Source organism: Bufo gargarizans, chromosome 5 (genome assembly GCF_014858855.1).
Source record: "Bufo gargarizans isolate SCDJY-AF-19 chromosome 5, ASM1485885v1, whole genome shotgun sequence".
Taxonomy (NCBI): domain Eukaryota; kingdom Metazoa; phylum Chordata; class Amphibia; order Anura; family Bufonidae; genus Bufo; species Bufo gargarizans.
In genome coordinates, this window is record NC_058084.1 from 86,930,686 (window position 1) to 86,951,509 (window position 20,824).

General features: G+C 45.2%; 1 protein-coding gene across 1 annotated transcript in view; it reads left to right on the top strand.

Annotated features, from left to right (window-relative positions):
• The first annotated feature begins 527 nt into the window (after positions 1 to 527).
• The window catches only part of CPQ (carboxypeptidase Q), a 492,137-nt gene continuing 471,840 nt past the window's right edge, over positions 528 to 20,824 (top strand). The window contains exon 1 of the mRNA XM_044293689.1: positions 528 to 629. The gene's annotated coding sequence lies outside the window, so the exon portion shown is untranslated. The remainder of the gene's footprint in view (positions 630 to 20,824) is intronic.

Here is a 20,824-nt window from a genome sequence, read left to right on the forward strand (position 1 = left end):
TGATAGGTGCGGGTCCCACACAATTTGGGAGATCAAAGGAAAGCAAAGGGAAAGTGACTTAGTTGCCCATCGCAACCAATCAGATTGATCCTTTCATTTTCCAAAGGAACTCGGAAAATGAAAGGTGGAATCTGTTTGGTTGCTATGGACAACTAAGCCAGTTTTACTTTGCACAAGTTTTGTTAAATGTACCCCAACCACACTTGTCAGATAGGTGCCTTTGAACGTTGAGACTCTGGATCATACCATTTTATCACAGGGGTGTTCAAAGAAAACAATTCTATTATTTCTCACACTCAAAAACATAACACCATCTACTCTGTATACCAGCGAGCCACTATTATTAAGCACTTCATTTGACTGAAACAGACACCCTCCCCCCAACTCGTGCTGTTTCAGGAAGTAAATCAGCGAGTTTTTAAGTAAAAGGGAGATACCTTTGTATACTGATGCAGCAAGAAAGTGTCTTCAGCATTGTGTTTTAAAAGCTGAAGTGTCAGCCATTTTCCTGTAGTCCAAAACGTATCGGAGGAGCAGTCTGCAAACGCTCTCGGCAGTGGAGACAGGAGAGTTGCGCAGTGTTCGGCCTCTTGTGGCAGAGGGACGCTTGAATGCATCTTTGATAGTTGGTAAGTTTCCTGGGTGAACTGGTTATAATTTGGGTGATTGGTTGTAGGTTTTGTTATGGTTGCTGTGGGGGGCAGGGTTCCTTCTGGAACTTGTGATGAATTGCCTATGTTCCTCTTAAAGTATGAGCTTCCATAGTGTGTAGGGAAGATTTGCTTTCACTTGTGTTTGCATAGACTGAAATGTCTGAGATAATATAATAATGACTGAAAGTAAAATATGGCTAACATTGGCTTAAAGGGATAATTCAGCTACAGAACGTTATCGACAGGGGATCTGTTAGATTCATGGAGATCCCTACCAATCACGAGAACGGGGATACTGTGCCCCCTCCCCCAAATTAAAGGAGCGACGGTCGAGGATGTGCCCGACTGCTCCACTTTAAAGGGAGTCTTTCACCTAAACTGACCATTATAGAACACTAACACCATGATCTGCGTTGTAGTCCCCATATTGGAATGCTTCTTACCATATAGCTGTCCGTTGCTTATTTTCGCTAAAAAACACTTTTATTCCATATGTTAATTAGGTTCTGAAGGTGCCCAGGGGCGGCGTTCATGCGGCCGGTGCCCAGGCCCCTTGTTGCTCTTCATATGAAACCCCTCCCCTTTCACCCCTCTGGCCCGCCCTAGGTTCTTCAGAAATCCAGCACCAGCGCTGTTCATAAGATTCGCCGCGCCTGCGCACTTCATTCCCCATTATGGGCAGAGGCACAAGGCCAGCTAGATATACGGGCCGGCACATGCGCATTAAACGCTATTGTGCCTCTGCCCATAATAGGGAATGAAGTGCGCAGGCGCTGCGAATCTTATGAACAGCGCTGGCGCTGGATTTCTGAAGAACCTAGGGCGGGCCAGAGGGATGAAAGGGGAGGGGTTTCATAAGAAAAGCGACTAGGGGCCTGGGCACCGGCCGCATGAACGCCGCCCCTGGGCACCTTCAGAACCTAATTAACATATCGAATAAAAGTGTTTTTTTTAGCGAAAATAAGCGAGGGACAGCTATACGGCAAGTAGCATTCCAATATGGGGACTACAATGCAGATCATGGTGTTAGTGTTCTATAATGGTCAGTTTAGGTGAAAGACTCCCTTTAATCTCTAGTCCCCTCTACTCCACCACTTGCAGGATCGGAAGTCTTACCCTGGGTTCACACCTGAGCGTTTTACAGCGCGTTCCTACGCGCTGTAAAACGCTCAACAAGGAGAAACCAATGCTTCCCTATGGGAATGGTTCTCACCTGGGCGTTTTACAGCGCGTACGATCGCGCTGTAAAACGCCCGAAGCTCAAACAAGTTCTTGATCTTTTTTGGGGCGTTTTGTCGCGCGTTCCCGCACATAGATATTCGGGAACACGCGACAATGTGTGTTCGCCTGTCTCTGTATGCGCGATTGTAAATGCCGGTACAATCGCGCATACAGAGCGCCCCTTTCAGAACGCTCAGGTGTGAACCCAGGGTTACGTGTCATCTACATGCTAATCAATGGCCTCAGAAGTGACATATTCAGGACCGCTACCACCGCTGAGGCCATCTCACCGGCCAAGCTGGTAATTTAGTGCCCCTGCTGATGCCGGTAATTATTATTTTTTCTACCGGAAAATAAAAATTGCCGGAATTTTTCTAAATAGGACTGTTACTAATTAGTGCTTCCATTGTGGAGCGCTCATTAGCACAGCCTTTAATTCCCACTGTTTATAAATAATAAAAAGCCTCAAAAATTACGTGTCTAATTCCCACTTCCCTCTTTTGTGTTAAGAAGAAAAAAAAATAAACTCGCCTCCTCCATTTGCTTGAGTCGCGGCGAACACTGGCTGCTGACTGTATGTGCAGGACAGGACCTGCGAGACGTCATCACATGGAGTGCAGGTCCTGTCCTGAGCTTTCAGTCAGCAGCCAGTGTTCGCCACGACTCAAGCAAATGGAGGAGGTGAGTTTATTTTTATTTTATTTTTTTGCATAGAGAAGTGTCGGGGGGGGGGGGGGGCGGGCACTAATGGAGGCATAACTATTACTGGGGGGCACTTATGGGGGAATTACTATTACTGGAGGGGCACTTATAGGGGAATTACTATTACTGGGGGGGCAATTATGGGGGAATTACTATTACTGGGGGGCACCAATGGGAGCATTACTATTATGGGGGGCACAAATGGGTGCATTACTATTACTGGGGAGCACTACTGGGGGCATTAATATTATTTGGGGTCACTAATGGGAGCATTATTAATTCTGGGGGGCACTAATGGAGGCATTACTATTACTGGGGGCACTAATGGGGACATTATCAATTATGGGGGGCACTAATGGTGGCATTAATACTGTGAGCCACATTGTTAAACCATGCTCCCACAACCTTTGGGATGTGGCTTAACTTGGCTGGTATGATTTGTTGGCAAGCAGATGACGCATCAGACTTCAGCTTCATCTGTGAGCTCAGTGCTGGACTTAGACCGGAGAGACTTTTTATTTTATTTTATTTTTTTACATCTCAATAAGGTTCCTCCATCTTGGAGAACTCCTCTTGACCATCGCTTCATTCAAATGGGGGACATGGGTCCCCTGTTCTCATGTCCGGTGGGCGTCCCAATAGATAGAGAATAACGCGTTGTAATTGGAAGACCCCTGTAAAAGCCTATTTCACATGAGCGTGTGCGGAGTGACGAGTCTACTGAAGTCAGGCCAGGAGAGCCTCGGTCCAGGAAATATGGCCGTCACACAGTCTTCTTTTCCTAGACTGCAAACTGGCCTAAGGCAAAGTGGTCATTGATGCTTTGTAGTTCACTTCATTCTCGTGATCCACCTTTAACCCCCCCATTCTTGTGATTGCTGCGGGCCCCAGCGGATGGACCCTTGGCGATCAGACACTTATCTACTATCCTGTGGAGAGGGAATAAGTGTAATTAGTCGGATAACCTCTAAAGGGGCTTTCCAGGCTCCACATATTGATGACCTATCCTCAGATGGGTGGGCTTACGACACCCGGCACCCCCGCTGATCGTCTGTTTTCTGCTGCCTCTGACACTAGAACAAGCACTTTGAATGGAGATGTGCTTCTGGCTCCATATAAAGTGTAGTGGCCGCGCCAGGTAACTGCAGCTCAGGGTCCATTCACTCAGTTGGGGGGTAATTTACTAACTCAAAAATGGTATTAAAAAAAAGATACCAGACTTTGTGACTTTTTAATGCCCATGTGACAATATAATCCGCCGCTAAGTCCCTGGCCTTACTCCCCTAAACTGACCCCCTGCTGCTCCTCCAGTTGCTTCTGAATTTGAGTTCCTGAAAAGGAAAATGCAGTACATTTGAATGGCTTTGATTATTTTTTTTTGAAGATTAAACCATTAGTTGTGTAAAGTAGCCTACTACAAAAAAGCCTTATCATCCAAAGATGGTTGCAGCGCTAGTGATGACGTGACATGGGCTACGTGGCCGCAGTCTCTATTAGACTGTAACATTAGGAGCTCATGATAGATGATCACAGGGTCTGTTACGAGGAAACATCACATTGCTTTCATTTCCCCGAGCCTCGCTCTCAAGAATTCTCTCTAATGAAAGTCTGAAGGCCCTTATTTTCATGTGAAAGAAGTTGTGGTTTGCAGCTAATGAGGCCTTATTGCAATCATGTGGTGCAAACGCGTTTTGAGAGCAATAGTCATAATGGTCTATTCAGGAAAAATACTTTCAGACAAAAATTTAAAGAACAATTTGGCAGATGAGCTTAAACGCGGTCCTCAGAGCTCCTCTTTGTCTATTGTCGATTTGGCAATTTGCTTTAAGATCCCATCTGCTTTCTTACTAGAGCTTGAAATTCCACCTAGTATATCTTCCAAGCAAGACTATTACATTCTGTAGGCTGAAATTTTAGAAGCCAGTATGGACGATACAAAAGTAGAATCCCGGACACCTTCTGTTTGTAGCTGTTAGAGGATAAAAGTTATTGAACCCCCTAAAGGGGTTTGTGCTGTCCAAGCTATGCATTCAATTAGAAGTCATTATTGTATTAGAGGGTAACTGAGTTTTCAACTGTTTATTTAAAAAATCCATGTCCTGGCTGGGGACGTGGTTTGGATTATGTCCGAGCCTTCCCAAGCACTCAGATGCTGTGGTTTTGGCTGTTAAAGGGTAACTCATATATATATATATATTTTTTTGCTAGTTTATTAGAGGTAGGCATGTATTCCTGAGTTAGGCTACTTTCACACTGGCGTTTTGGGCAGATCCGTCATGGATCTGCAAAAACGGATCCGTTACAATAATACAACCGCATGCATCCGTCATGAACGGATCCGTTTGTATTATCTGTAACATAGCCAAGACGGATCCGTCATGAACTCCATTGAAAGTCACTGGACTATTGTCAGAGACAATGGATCCGTCCCCATTGACTTACATTGTGTGCCAGGACGCATCCGTTTGGGACAGTTTCGTCAAGGGGACAGCAAAATGCTGCAGGCAACGTTTTGGTGTCCGTCTCCAGAGCGGAATGGAGACGGAACGGAGGCAAACTGATGCATTCTGAGCGGATCCTTTTCCATTTAGAATGCATTAGGGCAAAACTAATCCGTTTTGGACCGCTTGTGAGAGCCCATGACAGATCTCACAAACGGAAAGCCAAAACGCCAGTGTGAAAGTAGCCTTGGTCTGTCAATGATTGTCAAAAGATCTGTAGTTACCTTATAATAACAGCTTTTATTAATGTCCTCTGTCCCTTTCCACTGCTCCTTTAAAAGACAGTTGCTATGGCTTGTCTGTCTCTGGCTAAGAAGACAGGAAGACAGAGGAGCGGTCCTTCACACTGCATGCCTGCATTAGGCTAAGGAGTGAGGAGGCGTGTCTCTCAGTAATCCAATCTGATTGGCTGGCAGGCAGCTGCTGGCTACAGCAAGTGTGTATGGGAAGTGAGGGAAAGCAGTTTTGGCCTCAGAGAACTGGCAGATGAGCCATCTTGAGAAGGTCCTCATATTGTAAATGTTTAAACAGCCGTAACTAAGGGAGAAACTCAAGGAAAACAGTGGTATGTGAAGAAACTAAATATTGCTTTATGCATAATGCTGCAGTAGCAGTAACATGTGCTAAAATTGATTTTTTGATGAAAACATAACAGTTACCCTTTAACTGCTCTGCTGTTGTAAAGCAGCATTGTGCTGTCCTCTTAGAGCTCTGGGGCGTGTCCACATGCAGGCAGTCTGCCAGTACTATACTGGTCTAGACTTTCCTTTATAAACTTGTAACCAGACTGAGGAAAGCAGAGAGAGACTCCCAGGCACACATGGCTCATAGTGCATTTCTTCCCTCCAGTGCCTTTCAAAGTTATGATTAGCTTAAAGGGGTCTTCAGAGATTTTTATACTGATGACCTATCCTCTGGATAGGTCATCAGTAATTTATCGGCAGGGTTCCGGGGTGTCGGACCCCACCGATTTGAGAAGACTCCTGTGAGCGCCGCAGCCTTCTCTCTGCTTTTCCTCGGCCGTGAGCGACACGTTCATCGGTCACGTGGTCTAGGAGCAGCTCATCCCCATTCAAGTGAATGGGGAGGAGTGCAATACCAAGCACCGCCTCTATACAATGTATGGCACTGTGTTTGGGAGCAGAGAGAAGGCCGCAGTGCTCACTGGAGCACTGGTGCCTTCCCAAAACAGTTGATCGGCGGGGGTCCCGGGTGTTGGAATTCAACCGACCAGATACTGATGACCTACCCAGAATATAGGTCATCAGTATAAAAGTCTCGGAAAACCCTTTTAAGTGATCATACTTCTTTTGGTGTGTGTGAGGCTGGGGACACAATAGCATACTCGAGGGAGGGATTCTAAATGTTAGGGATCAGTTTATTTCTTCTCTCCAGTGTCTGAGATGATTAGGAGTTGATCGCCTTCCAGCCCTAAGCGCTTGATGGAGGAGGGGCCTCTGCACATAAGCAGAATCTCACTGAGCTCCGGAGCAAGCCAATGAAGAAAGACATATCCACTTGAGTCCGTCTAGCTTTCTCTCTGCTGCTAAGGATATAATTCACTTAGAAACAGTGAGAGGACAGCAAAATTGCTAGAAGGGATTTCAAAAATGTTTTTAGAGTGAATAATGTCAAAATATTTAAAGCATAAGTTTGCATAATGGCCATGCTTCTTTGTACAATCAGAACTGTGAAGTAGCATTTTTTTTTTTTAGGCTTCCCTGATGTCTTTTTCGGCCTAATTATTCCCTTAATTAGCTGCACAGCTAGATGCATTTCTTTCGTAAGCAGTGTTCTGTCTCCTTTCTGTGGAATCTGCTAGCACAGTACTTCTGTGACATCCTTTCTCTTACTTCCCACTATGTTCTCAGCCCCCGTGCTTACAGAACAGATAAGGGGGGATCACACTTACTGAAAGGCAAGATGCTCCTGTAATCTTCAGAAGCAGTGTATAAGCAGTTCTTTTATCAGGCTCAGGATCTCAGCTGGCTCTGACACCCCCCACTTTGTCTCTCACATCTTTTGTATTTCTGTTACTAGGTATGGATCTTGCCTGACAACAGACAGTGGACTTCAAATTAGGTAGAAGTGAGAATTCTAGTGGCCATGACCTAACAACTATTTTACAGGTGGATGCAGGCATATTTTTTTTTTATGAAGTGATTTAGAAATTGTCTAGTTGCACTATTCTCTATTAAATAAAATAAAATCCTGTGAAAGTACAGTGACTGTTTCATTTAAAGTAATTTGCACATTTGTTGAGGTTCACCTAAAGTGACCATTGAGAATACTTTGTTTGAAAAGATATTGGCCATTGTTATTGTTGCTTTCCACTATACTTAGTGTTATTTGCTGCCATCTAGTGGCCATTGTTATATTTGGTTTTATGAAGTTATCTATAGTTGTAATTCATTATGTCAGTCTGTAACCCCTCCTCTTCTGTGAGCTCATATCCTATGTCCTGCAGTCTCTTCCTGTTTGTCAGACATGCATCACATTGCTGGATAGAGTATTTTCCTTTGACCTCTATCATCATCATTTTTCAAAGTACATTCCATCAGGGCTGGCTTCAGGTTCACGTGGGCCCTTGGGTGATAAAGCCTAAGTGGGCCCCTTTGTGGCATTTTCCACAACAGACACGGCATTGAAGCTGCATGTGTTATAGATGTTGCCAAATACAATAGACAGAACATGCTACAGAGCGGATATATGTGAATCAATCCTTATACCCCTACTTTTTAATCCCTCAGGTCTACTCAGTATTCCATTTTTACTGTACACCCTCTAAATAGAAACAGACATTGAATATGAAAATACATTTCAATATGGACGCTGATAGCACTATGCTGCTGCCTGCCCCTGTGCCCCCAATGCCCAATAAATATCAATGTGATGATATTTTAATTTGGAGCACAGCAGGGCAGGCTGCAGCAGACTAGGGTTGTCACAATACCAAAATTTTGATTCGATTTCTATACCGTAAAAAAGTATTGCGATACTCGATACCACGCGGAAAAAATTAAAACACCAAAAAAGCCGCGTGTATTCCTCATTTTATGGAACGTCCGGCCCATAATCGAACAGTCCTACCTTTTTTTGGGGGGGGACAAGTTGAGTAAAAAATATGTCGAATCACGCGTTTGTTTTATTTAATAACTATTTCCCCCTTAGGGGCTAGAACCTGTAATCTTTTCATCTCTTGTCCTATTGATTTGACCCTAATAGAGATCTATTAGGGTTAATAGGACCTTACACTCTCCCTGCTGCCCTATGCCTAGTACACACAGCAGCAGGGAGATTACCATGGCAGCCAGGGCTTCAGTAGCATCCTGGCTGCCATGGTAACCGATCGGAGCCCCAGGATTACACAGCTGCCATCAGAAGCTGTCACTGCCACCAATTAGGAAGCAGGGAGGTAACCCTGAGGCCACTGCCACCAATGATTTTAATACTGGGATGGGGGGAGGGTGCACTGCGCCACCTATGATAATTAACATTTAATACAGATACAGGAGGCGGGTGCATTAGAGTCACATAGCCGGCACCCAACCTCTGACAGGAAGCTGCGATTAGCGACAGTTAACCCCTTGGGTGCCGCACCTAAAGAGTTAACTGCCGCTGATCGCAGCTCCCTGTCAGAGGTCGGGTGCCAGCTATGTGATTCTGCCGCACCCGCCTCTTGTATCTGTATTAAAGGTTTATTATCATTGGTGGCACAGTTGCCACAGCCCCTCCCCTCCTCCGCCCACTCTCTACTTATTGGTGGCGCGCTGAGAGCAGCACGCTCCGCGTTCCTCGATACTAGGCAGGGACAGGGTGATATTTAAAGGGACCACAACTGCCGGAGTCGGCCCTCTAAGGAACAGTAGGCTCCGGCACTTGACCAGGTATGCCAGGTGCTGACTCCAGCCCTACATTGCATCTCCCTCACTGGAATTCTGCATATGACTGATGTCGCTAGGGGAATGATTATAGTGAGTTTTCTATCTTCCATTGCTTGTACAGGAGATTGTCACTCACCCTTATCAGGGACTTCTCCTACATACATTGATGGCAAAATAGGGTTGTAAATAGAAATACTGACCTCCAGAAAACTAAAATATATAAATCAATCACTCTCACTCTGTGCAAAATCATCAGTATTTATTGTTAACCAGCATTTCAGAATGAAAAATGTATTCAGTAAAGGTTCAGACTCTGAATCCATCTACCACAGTGGGAAATCCCAGCACAATCTGAAGCAACATCTGTGTTGAAATATTATCAGCCTGTGTTTTCTATAAAATACATGTTCAGCTGCATATTGTGGTTGGAATCAATTGAATGCACAGTAGCATGGAATAAACAGGCTAAACTCAGTTATTACAGTATGTTTCCAGCTATAAAAGATTCTCTTAAAATGACACTTTTTTTTTTTTTTGGTTGTTCCTTCCTAAGATGACAAATCCTGATGTGCATAGTTAGCACTAGTGTTGAGCGAACTTGTGTTTTAAGTTCGGCGTCTAAAGTTCGGGTTATCGAAGAATCTCGTTATCGATTTTAAATTCCGTTATGGTCCGTGGAAGCGGAATCCATAACGGAATTTAAAATCCATAACGAGATTCTTCGATAACCTGAACCCGAACTCTAGACGCCGAACTTAAAACACAAGTTCGCTCAACACTAGTTCGCACTGCTCTCTCCCAGGATGCATTTGAGGCTCTTCAGCTGTTGAAAAACTACAATCCTCTTATCATGTCCTGACAGCCACAGGTTATGGGACATTGGAACAGAACACCAGCTGTAAATCACAGGTCATTTATTGAACAAAAGCTATAATAACATTTTAGTTCCTACGAGCTGAGTGACCAGTAGTGTTGAGCGCGATTATTCGAATAACAAATTTTATTAGCGAATATCGGCACTTCAAGAATTCGCAAATATTTAAAATATAGTGCAATATATTCGTTATTTTGAATATTCATCATTTTTTCCATCTGAACACGATTCCTCCCTGCTTCTTGCTTGTTGGCCAATTACGTCATTGGCCCACAAGTAAGAAGCAGGTAGGAATCATGTGTTCACTTCAGATGGAAAAAAATGACGAATATTCAAATAAAAACGAATATATATAGCACTATATTGAATATAGTGCTATATATTCGTCATTTTTTTCTCCATCTGAAGTCATGATTCCTCCCTGCTTAAGTCGTGTTCAGATGAAAAAAAATAACGAATATTCGTAAAAACAAATATATAGCACTATATTCTATAGTTATATATATTTGTTTTTGAACGAATATCTGAATATATGACGAATATTCTACAAAATATTTTGCGAAATATCACGAATTTGAATATGACCCCTGCCACTCATCACTAGTGGCCAGGTGCCTAGAGGCTTCAACAAAATGGCTGGTAATATTTGCAACTTCACATTCTTAGTTACAGTAGGAACTGCACTGTTGTGTAAACTACCCAGGATACCACTGAAGGCCGCTTTCACATTTTGCACATAAATGAGACTAATGGAACCAAACAGTCCTGCGTGGAGGACTATTTTGTCCCCTCCTTTTGATGGAATCTGCAACGAAGGCCCATCCTTCGTAGACTCTAACATAATGACGGCTTCTACGAAGAGTGATCTTGAAAAGCGTTGAGAGGAAGCTTTTCTTGTCTGATATTGAACTTAGGCTACTTTCACATTAGCGTTTTTTGCGGATCCATCATAGATTCCGTTACAATAAAACACCCACATGCATCCGTCATGAACAGATTCGGTTGTATTATGTCTTATATAGCCATGACTGATCCGTCTTGAGCACCATTGAAAGTCAATAGGGGACGGATCCGTTTTCTATTGTGTCAGAGAAAATGGATCCGTCCCCATTGATTGACACTGTGTGTCAGGACGGATCTGTCTTGCTCCGCACCACATCGTGGACAGAAAAACGCTGCTTGTAGCATTATTCTGTCTGCGATGGGGACGCAACCAAACGTAACGGAATGCATTTTGGTGCATTCCATTTTGTTCAGTTCAGTTTTGTCCCTATTGACAATGAATGGGGACAAAACTGAAGCGTTTTCTTCCGCTATTGAGATCCTATGACGGATCTCAATAGCGGAATTTAAAATACTAGTGTGAAAGTAGCCTTAAAGGGAATCTGTCACCAGTTTTTTACTGTCCTATCTGAGGGCAGCATAATCTGGTGACAGAGACCCTGAGTAAGATGCTGGGTCTCTCTCTTGAATTGCTAAACTATGATCAGTATTAACAGGGTTGTCTAAGATATTAAAGGGGTCGGCCCATCTCCGACACTGGTGGCATATCACTAGGATATGTCCCCAGTGTCTAATAGGTGCGGGTCCCACCTCTGGGACCCGCACCTATGTCTAAAAAGGAGTCCGACAAGAGACGGAGGAGTGGACTGCACATGCACGGCCACCCTCCATTCATTTCTATGGGAGTGTCAAAAATAGTCGCTTAACTTTTTTCCGAAGTCCCATTGACCTGAATGGTAAGCACACCACGCAAGCGCATCCACCGCTCCAATAACTTTTATGGGGCTGACGGACATAGCCAAGTCAGCGCTCGGCTATTTCCGGCAGTCCCATAGAAATGATTGGAGGGCAGCCACGCATGTGCAGTCTGCTCTGCTTCTTTTTGCGGGCTCCAATTTAGAGATAGGTGCGGGTCCCCAGGGTGAGACCCACACCTATCAGACATTGGGGGCATATCAATAGGAAATGACAAAACCCCTTTATTATTGGTGGCCTATCCTCAGGATAGGCCATCAATATCTGATCAGCGGGATGCTGACACCTAGCACATCCGCCAATTAGGTGTTCTGGTGCCGGGACTGCACAGCTCTGTACTGGACGGAGCTGGTAACTTCTGCACTTCAATGGAAGCAGCACTGAAGTAATCATCTCCATCCATCACACAGTGGACAGATCTGTGTAATTCCGGCACCGGAGCTACTGCAGAACAACTGATCTGAGATGGTGCTGGTTGTTATGCCCTCCGCGATCAGATATTGATGGCCTATCCTGAGTGGGTACTGTGTAATCCTTAATTTCCCCTCTGATGGTGCTGCAGGAAATTTTAAAACCTACCACCAAATTATAGCTGATTGCCAAAGGTCCCAGCTAGGGGTGGGCGATATAGACGATATAGGCGATATGCGATATAAATTTGTGCCACGATATGGATTTTGAGCATATCGCCTATATCGCCGGACCGCGATATGATCGCGCTCTCTGCGCGCACCATGTTCTCCTGAGCCGGCACAGTGGAGAAGGAGGGAGTCCCTCCCTCCCCACTGTGCACGGCTGCCGCTGACCACCAATGAGAACAGAGGAAGAGTAGAAGGGGAGGGACTGACAGTAAATCATTGAGTTTTCACGATCTCAGTGAGATCGTGAAAACTCAAATCCGATGGTATATTTTACCCCCCAGGCGTTCCCATGATGACAGGGACGCTTGCCTAGGGGTTAGAATATACATGGTCACGCCGCTCACAGGAATACATTTATAAACTAAACAGTAACTTTAACTTTAATCAGCGACTCTTTACTTGTATACCGTACTCTGTCTTAGCTCCGGTAACAGCAGGCAGTGTGGGCGGACGACGCTCACTCACTGACGTCACGCGCCTGCTCCTCCCACTAGGCGGCGCGGGTGCGTGACGTCAGTGAGTAAGCGCCGCCCACCCGCACTGCCTGCTGTTACCGGAGCTAAGACAGAGTAAGGTATACAAGTAAAGAGTCGCTGATTAAAGTTACTGTTTAGTTTATAAATGTATTCCTGTAAGTGTCGGGGAGGGGGATCTGTGGGTGTCACTGTTTAGGTGAGGGGGATCTGTGGGTGTCACTGTTTAGGGGAGGGGGATCTGTGGGTGTCACTGTTTAGGGGAGGGGGATCTGTGGATGGCACTGATTAGGGGAGGGGGATCTGTGGATGGCACTGATTAGGGGAGGGGGATCTATGGGTGTCACTGTTTAGGGGAGGGGGGATCTGTGGATGGCACTGTTTAGGGGAGGGGGATCTGTGGATGGCACTGATTAGGGGAGGGGGATCTGTGGATGGCACTGATTAGGGGAGGGAGATCTGTGGATGGCACTGATTAGGGGAGGGGGATCTGTGGAAGGCACTGATTAGGGGAGGGAGATCTGTGGATGGCACTGATTAGGGGAGGGGGATCTGTGGATGGCACTGATTAGGGGAGGGGGATCTGTGGATGGCACTATTTAGGGGAGGGGGATCTGTGGATGGCACTGATTAGGGGAGGGGGATCTGTGGATGCCTCTGTTATGGGAGGGGGATCTGTGGATGGCACTGATTAGGGGAGGGGGATCTGTGGATGGCACTATTTAGGGGAGGGGGATCTGTGGATGGCACTATTTAGGGGAGGGGGATCTGTGGATGGAACTATTTAGGGGAGGGGGATCTGTGGATAGCACTATTTAGGGGAGGTGGATCTGTGGATGGCTCTGTTATGGGAGGGGGATCTGTGGATGGCACTGATTAGGGGAGGGGGATCTGTGGATGGCACTGATTAGGGGAGGGGATCTGTGGATGGCACTATTTAGGGGAGGGGACTCAGCTCCCTGCTGTTGTGTGCACTATGCACAGGGCAGCAGGGAGAGTGTAAAGTCCTATTCACCCTAATAGAGCTCTATTAGGGTGAATATGACAAGGGTTCTAGCCCTTAAGGAGGCTAATAAATAAAAAGTAAAAAAGTTTAAACACCCCCCAATATAGAAAACAATATATTGCGATATATATCGCATATCGCACGTGCTTAAAATTATATCGCAATATAGATTTTAGGCCATATCGCCCACCCCTAGTCCCAGCTTGAGGAATAGTGTGTGGTCAGCATACTCTGAGGGGACCCATCTGACAAGTAGGGATTGTCCAAAGCAGAGAACTCCTTTAATTGTATTAGGAAGGTTATATAAGATTAAAGCATTAGTTTATGGGAGGTTTCTCCAGCACTGTACCTCTGAGGGTTTTCCCTGGGCTACTGCAAAGGGTTCATAATCAGTGATAGGTCTTTGTACACTTAATGATTTGAGGTATATTACATGTTATGCTTTAATTATTTAACCTTTAGGACACTTTCAGATGAGAGTGTCCAGTGTGAAAAACATGCTCTGTGTGGGAGCTTGATTTCCCATTATGGACACTGCTCATTTCACAGGACCGGGCGGCATTATACTGATTTATAATGCTGTGCGTCTCTGCCCGACCTGGCATCTACTGAATTGTACTGACATGAAGCCTTCAGTCTAATTTAGTAGTTGGAAAGTCGGGCAGAGACACACAGTGTTATATATCATTATAATGCCGCCCTGTCCTGTTAAAGGAAATCACGTTTCCACATGGAGCGTGTTTTCCACACTGAAAGTGCTCTTAGTATATGCTCACATATCGAATTAAAATCCGCAGTAGAAATCTGGAGTGCATCAAATCCACAAAAAATAAATACAGATTTTTGTGGCGGCTCAAAAAGTCTTTGCATATAAATCCCGTTTCATGCGTTTGGGGTTCGGACATGCATGGAATGTGGATGTTGGTCGTATTTGAAGCTTATAACAGCACGTAATCTGCACTGAAATCTGTGTCAAATCTGACACATTTGAACATAGTCTTACAGTTTTTTTTACGTACACCTTTGGGTTGTTCAGATAGTACTGGATAATGCTTTTCCAAGGCTTCTGGAATGCATTAGCGGATTACTGGCTGCCATCCTGGAGATCGCTGTTTCGTTAGCAGTGAAGCAAAACATGGAGTTTAGATTCCTCTGCCACGTCATATTAGCAAGGTGCTCTATGTGACTACCTGATAGTTCAATGTAAGTTCTTCTAAGGTAAATCTATACTTTAATTAAAATCAGGTTATTTTACAGTCCTATGACTCTGTTCTGCACTGCAGGGCGGCTCTTGAGGTCTAGTGTTTTTGCTGTCATGCTCCTTCAAGTGGGTTCATGGGCAGCCAAGTGTCCAAGAAGAAGTAACCACTACCCACTGCCCCGTCCACTCATATATATTCTCTCCCTGAACACTGCATGTTAAACCAGCAGTGAATTGTGGCACTGCTTCAGTGTGTTACTTAGCGGTTGGTAAGTGATAAAAACCTTTTGTATCTTGTTTCAAAATGAATAGGTTAATTGGGCCGGGTGTTCGGGCCAGCAGGTCTGGCATACAACTGCGTGCATATTTGCCGGGTAGCAGCCAGATCTCTGCTAGTCCCCATTATAGTCAATGGGTTTCGTCAGGAAGGTGGTAGTATCCGGCAATTTCGTATCTGAGGAACTCCAGGAATATCGGAATAGCCTGCCGGAGTTCCCTGCCACAGACATGAAACTAGCCTTAGGGCACCTTCACACACTGCAGATTGTGGCAGAAAATTCCACGACTGAAAACCTGTTCTATTCATTTGAATGGGGAAAAAAGCACATGGAATGCAAGCCCCATTAAGGTGAATTGAACAGATTTTCAGTTGCAGAATTTTCTGCCACAAAATCTGCTGCGTGTGAAGGCGTCGTTAGAGAAATCGCAATGTCCTACAAGTCATTGGTGTTTCTTGTGCAGATTAGTGAGGGTTTATTCACTCTTGATGCTTAGGAGCCTCTCGGCAGTAGGAAGCGAGAAGAACAGCTAACCAAAACTGGATTTTCATTGTTACTTGAAATTATTTTTTATGCTCTACCTTACTTTTCGCCTACTTAGTAATTTATACTTGATTTGCGCAACTATCCACTGGGCATGTAGGTTGCGCAAAATTTTGTCTCTTAGTATTTTTTTTTTTCTGGCTATGACTTTTTTTTTTTTCCTACTGATGTAGCAGTATGAGGGCTTGCTTTTTGCAGGGTGAATTTTATTTTTTGGTGATACCAATTTGAGGTGCATGTAACTTATTAACTTTTATTTTCTTTTTTCCTTCTTCGGGTTGATAATGAGAAACAAAAGCAGCCATTGCTTTTGCACTTTTACCGTACTTTACGATGTTCACTGTGCGGCATAACTAGCATGTTACAGTTATTCTGTCGGTCAGTAAGATCACGGCGATACCAAATATGCCTAGTTTTATGTATTTTTATTTTTTTTTACAACTTTTGCACAATAACACCTCGTTATGTCGCTGCATTCGAAGAACCAGATCATATTCATTTTTGCGTTGTTTTAGCCGTATGGGGGCTTCTTTTTCTTGTGGGCGAGATGTAGTTTTCATTGGTACGGTATACCATTTTTTGGGGTACCTAGGTCTTATTTATTAATATTTATTATTTTTTGGGGGTAATAGGAAAAAACGTGTGTATTTTTTTTTCATTTTCTTCATGGGGCAGTTTAAATGTTGGGGGTCATTTACAAAGTGCAACACACCAGTTTTAGCGGTAAAAAAATGTCACAAGACCCTGTTTTTGTGCTGTGCTCGCCCCATGGGGTGGCAAAGGAGCAGTGGGGATGTGGCGAGACCAGGGCCAGGACATCGGCCCTGACAAATTTACTTATGTTTACGTCTGAAAATAGGCTTAAAGAATCAGTAAAAACTACTCCAGTCAAGGGAGAATAAAAGTAATAGATTTCCGATACGTAAATATCTGATATCTATGACTATCTGATCGGTGAGGGTCCAACTCTCGCGCCTCCCGCCAATCAGCTGTTTGAAAAGGCAGCAGTGCTCACAGTAGCACCACAGCCGTCTTTCACCAAGCACAGTGCTGTACATTGTATAGTGCAAGCTGCGAGTGCCGCTGCCTTCTCTCAGCTTTCCCTAGGCCAAGTGATGACACATTCATTGGTCACATGGCCTAGGCGCAGCTCAGCCACATAGAAGTGAATGAGGCTGAGCTGTGATGCCAAGCACAACCGCTATACAATGTACGGCTCTGTGCTTGGTGAGCAGAGAGAAGGCCGTGGCACTACGGTGAGCACTGCTGCCTTCTCAAACAGCTGATTGACGGGTGTCTCGGGTGTCAGACACCCACCAATCGGATACTGATGACCTATTCAGAAAACCCTTTTAAGCATACCTGAGGTTAAAGGGGTTTTACGATCCTCCGAATAGGTCATCAGCAGGGGCGTAGCTATAGGGGGTGCAGAGGTAGCAGTCGCTACCGGGCCCAGGAGCCTGAGGGGGCCCAAAGACCCTTGGGCCACATAAGAAGACACCGGTATTATAGAAAGTGCATGTTGGTCAAGTTACACCTCTGGCTAGAGGGATGGGGTTAGGTCAAGATTTTGACATGGGAGGAGTGCTGTTTAAATTTTTGCCTCAGGGAGCACAAAGGCTATGTGTTTCCCTGCTCCGGCCACAAAGGACTGAGGGAAGGGAGGCCCAAGCTGAACTCTCACACCAGGGCCCATGAGCCGTCAGCTACGCACCTGGTCATCAGTATCTGATCGGTGGTGGTCCGACAGCCCTGCTGATCAGTTTGCCACCACTAAAGTGAGTCTTTTGGGTATAAAATAATTCAGCCTCATATCTTTATATCTATCACATTTACATGTTATCTACAGATGCGATGAATTGATTTGTTCATCTTCACCTGTGAGGGGCTGTCACTTAGTTTCGCCGGACATCTAGCTTGGCCTTGTCAACCTTCTACGTACCTGCGTAGAAGTATCGATTTTGCTTCGGGTGCAGCAAGCTGCTTGTGCGCTGCTACCCGGCAGCCAAAAGAGCGCTTCTATGCTTCTACCACTACTCCGAGCAGCATCGCAGGTAGAAGATTGACAAGGCCAAGCTAGATGTCTGGCCCTGTCAATCATACTGCAGGTGGGCGCTTCTTCACCTCTGGGGACAGCCCCTCGCTGGTGGAGAACCCTGGTTAATGAGCCAAATCGATTTGTCTCATCTCTAATCTTTTATTTGTTTTTATTGTTCTATACTTTAGTTAGTTATTTTCTACCATGTTGATTCTTCTGGCTGAGAGCAGTCCCATGAGGGTTGTAGTCCGACAACATCTTGAGAGCTTGAAGGCTGCTGTAGTTTGATCTACGCCTTCCCATATCTAGACATGGCTCTCTTCATTACTCATTTACAAGTAATTTCCTGCTGTATGATCAGACATTGCCAGTAATAACTACAAGAAGCCGATGAATCAGAGAAACAAATGTGACTGTGACTCAAAGTAGATCCGTCCTCCTTCTGCGAGAACAGAAGACGTCGCCTTGTAACGTCCTTCATGCCAAGTCTGTTGTTCTCAGAGCCCCCCCCCCCCTTTTTGCTCTTGCAGGACCCCATGTGCTTGTGGGGAATTCTGTGTGTGCAGACGCTTATCTCCTTCCCCGCAGCAGCAGCGTCACACGGTGCCAGCGAAGTTATGCGCCTTGTATCTGCATTTGTTTTATTGACATTACATTTTAGTCTTCGCTTCGAGTTCATATCTTACCAGCGCAGACTCGGAGGTTGACAGCTGCCGAATTCCCACGTAAAGACGCTAACCCAGTTTCTGTGGGAAACAATAAAACAAACAGCTCATATAGGAGATGCCTAGTAATGGAGGGATTACACTAAGTGATGCCCAGCACTTGCTGAGAGCTGCGACTAACACCAGTTTACGGTGTAGGGCATTTGTACATCTCTTACTTTCATTGTTTTTATATTCTTAAAGGGAACCTGTCACCGTCAAAAGGCGGCATTTTATGCAGCAAACTGCAATCCATAACCCACTTATTTATCGCAGAGTGCCAACACGACAATTTATTCTGAATACGATCAGTGGCAGCTTCATGGGCTGAAAAAGCTGATGCTTCGGTTGCACAAATTTGTGGAGCAGCCACATGGGCGTCTCCACATACCTTTATCAAACACTTATGGGTAGATGTTCGTTCTGGGCAGGATTTAGCCTTCGACCGAAGAGTGCTGCAGGCTATTGTCCCTTCCTAGTTAACTTTATCTGTTACGTCTCATGGTATGCCGCCGTGGAGGATGAAATGGAAAAACTGGATTACACTTACCGGTATTTATATATGATATTATACATGCTTGTTCACCTATGAACTAGAGTAGGTATTTATAGATAAGTTTGGTTGTGGGGTGAATGATAAGGCTCTCTAGGCTTCAGTCCAGAAAGACACTGAAGATGAGATGGAGGAGGACTTACTTTTAAACTTCCTGTCCCTATCTGGTTGGAGGAGGGTCATCTCTCATGGTATGCTGTTGTGGAGGATTCATGAAAAGGAAATTACTGGTAAGTGTAATCTAGTTTTTAGTTGTATGTTAATGAGGTGGTCGGAGCACTGAGGGGCTACCCTATCCCCTTGGAGCACCATTTTACCTCTGCCTCTCTCTGCTGCCTCTCCTCCTCCCAATGAGAGTGACAGAGCCAGGGATTCTCACTGCTCCGATGTCCACCCCTGAAATCTTATACATGCATCTGTGCAGTGAAGATTGAGAGTGGTTGTCCCCTCCTACATGAGCCAGTGGTACTGCTGCTGAAGCATGCACGAGATTTCAGGGCCAGGGATCGAAGCAGTGCGGATGTCTGGCCCTGTCAATCTCACTGGAAGGGAGAGTGGCAACAGTGAGATGCAGAGGTGAAGTGGTCCTCTAATGGGCTAGGCCAGCTCTTCAGTGCTTTGAGCATCTCATTTGCATAAAACTAAAAGTGAGAATCTCTGTGCATCGACAATATTGATTGCAGTGAGAAAGGGCTCATTTTAGTTACTATTATCAACCCTACCAGGCTGTATAGGGTTGGTCATGATGACATGCTGTATAAGCACCAAACTCCTTTTAAAGGGACCAATGGCCTCTGTTGGTAGACTCAAGAGAATGGCCTCAGAGAATGGCCTCTGTTGGTAGACTCAAGGCGTCAATTTATTATAAGGGTAGCTGTTCATCTGAATGGTCTGTATATACCGTAGTACGGCATTTTCCCCCTGGAAATCATCTGTTTGCTGAAGGTGCCATAGGCCAAACCATGATTATCTCTGGAACAGTGGCAATATAAAAGTGGTTGTCTTTATTGAGACAAACCCTTTAACCACTTCTATACACTGTGTTGACTATGAACGTCAATGTGTTCCGAATTTAACTCTGCAAGGATGTTCTTGAAAGCTACACACTAATAGTGCAGGTGCAGGAAGACTGTAGTCAGTGACGGGCTCCATTGCTGTATACACAGAGCTCAATAAGCACTGTATATACAGATCAGGAAGCGGCAGTCCCATTTCCTTCTCCTGTCCTAGTGACCGTGTAATTGCCAGGGGCTTGAGATGCTGGGTCTAAGCAGACTCAGATCAGCTCTGCAGTGAGGCTTAACAACTGTCATGGAACCATGAACCAGACGTACAACAGAGATAAGTGGAAATAAGAAGGCTTTATTGAAAATCAAGCTGTAAGCAAAAGTCCAAACGGATGGCTAAACCGAAGCAGGGTCTTGCGTAGCCAGAGGTCAGGAACCAGAAGGGTAGTCAGACGAAGCCTGGATCAGGAACCAGCAGGGTAGTCAGACGAAGCCAGGATCAGGAACCAACTGGGTAGTCAGACGAGGCCAGGATCAGGAACCAGAAGCAGCAGCAGTCTTAGAAGCATGTGAACACAGGAGGACCAAGCAAGGAACTGAAGCCACAGACCTCCTATATATATGAGCTAGGCATCCAGCTCCTCCCAGTGGGAAGGAGAAGCCGCAGGGTGGGAGGCTACAAGAAACCCAGAAACCAAGATGGCCGCCAGCACATGTCAAACGAAGGAGAACAGTAAGAAGGTAAGACCATGACAACAACCTAAAGAAAATGGTTTTGTGAGATGTC